This window comes from Nilaparvata lugens, chromosome X (assembly GCF_014356525.2).
Source record: "Nilaparvata lugens isolate BPH chromosome X, ASM1435652v1, whole genome shotgun sequence".
NCBI lineage: Eukaryota > Metazoa > Arthropoda > Insecta > Hemiptera > Delphacidae > Nilaparvata > Nilaparvata lugens.
In genome coordinates, this window is record NC_052518.1 from 13,885,748 (window position 1) to 13,887,371 (window position 1,624).

A 1,624-nucleotide genomic window follows, 5' to 3' on the forward strand; every position below is an offset into this window, starting at 1 on the left:
CGAGGCGCTCGACAAGAGAGATCGACGACGACGGTTACTGGACAAGTCAAGTCACGTGACACATCTATGGAAATGTGGCCAACCTACTAAATAAACATGTGACAATATAATAAATAAAGTTTTTAGTAGAATGATAAATAGAAAACAATCAATCAATTATCAACATCTTTTTAGATAAAATTTTCCATATTTGTTATTAAATAATACATTTCACTTGTCACGTATCTGACGTCCGAATAATTCTGATTTTTGTGTGTTGTAGGGCTTGTGTCTTGACCGTTAAAAACAAAGACCTTAAAGACCTTATCTCTTTAAGGTCTTTGGTTAAAAACTCCTCTCCTGTTTAATTTTATCGTCGCTTACATAACTACCAAGGCTAGAACCATCAGGTGATCAGCTGTTCAAAAGCGTACACTTCTTGGAGGAAGGAAGGTGTACCTTCCTTCCTCCAAGGTACACTTCAACCCGTGTTTACATTGAAAACCCTATAAACGGTTTACACACGTACGTTTGCCTCGGGCTTGCATTCGCACGTCTGGACACTGTTCGCTGAGGCATGTGGGCGAACCGGAACCCTGTCGGTATTTTGGCGTGCTCAAAGGCGCCTCGGGCGAGCATTGAATGTACGTGTGGACGCGTTTTTGCCATACGTGTGAGGCAAAACGTAAACATTGAAGGCGTCATAACCTAATTCCAATGAATTACGTTAATAAATGACAAATCAAATTGTGATCTAATAACTAATTGTAATTTTGTAGGATATGTGGATTGTCAAATATTTAAATAGTAACATGCATGGAGTATATAATTTGTATCATGATTAACAAATTTAGAACTGCATAATTTGAGTGAAAATAGCTTCTCTACAGGGTTCCTACAAAAAAGTATAGCTCTCATATTATCTTACTGTGGCTATCAAATCATCTTATGTTTGTTTTATGTTATCAATCAGAGTTGGTAATTGAAATATTGTAATCTTCAATATGATACCTATTATATATTTAGATAGCTAGGCTATCCATAGAGAGATTTATTCAAACTTTGAACTAGTATTCCTTGAAGGCAAATCTTGAAGCTAATCTTTTGGAGAATCTTGTTTTGTCATGTGTATGAGCAGAGTTAGTTTAAACTGGGCAGCAATTCAGTATTTGATTCAATTTATGGCTAATTTCGTTAAAGAAGTCTGTCAATTTTGTAGGACAGTGTTAAGTGCTTTGATTAGGTCATCAAAACTTCTGGAATTATTGTAGAATTTTTTTTCTTGAGATTCAGAATAGATATTGGAAACCAACAAATGAACCGCCTAATGCCAAGAATCTCAAAGTTAGGGCCAATCGTTCTTGTAAAGTTACTGCTTACCTCATGATGGTATCATTTGTTTGGATAACTAGTTGAATTAGATTCAGTATATTAACAAAATAATGTTTTGACATCCTAATAAAGTTTGAATTGACAATCTCATAGCAATTTGTGACATGTAGCAATTTATTTCCTTACTTCAACCTACAATCGTTCAACCCACCAACATCGTTTGTTAAGTTTTATTTTCGATATTATTATACAAGTCAATGAAATAAATGATACAGCTGCATTTTGTAATAATCATCTTCAATGATGGAATGAC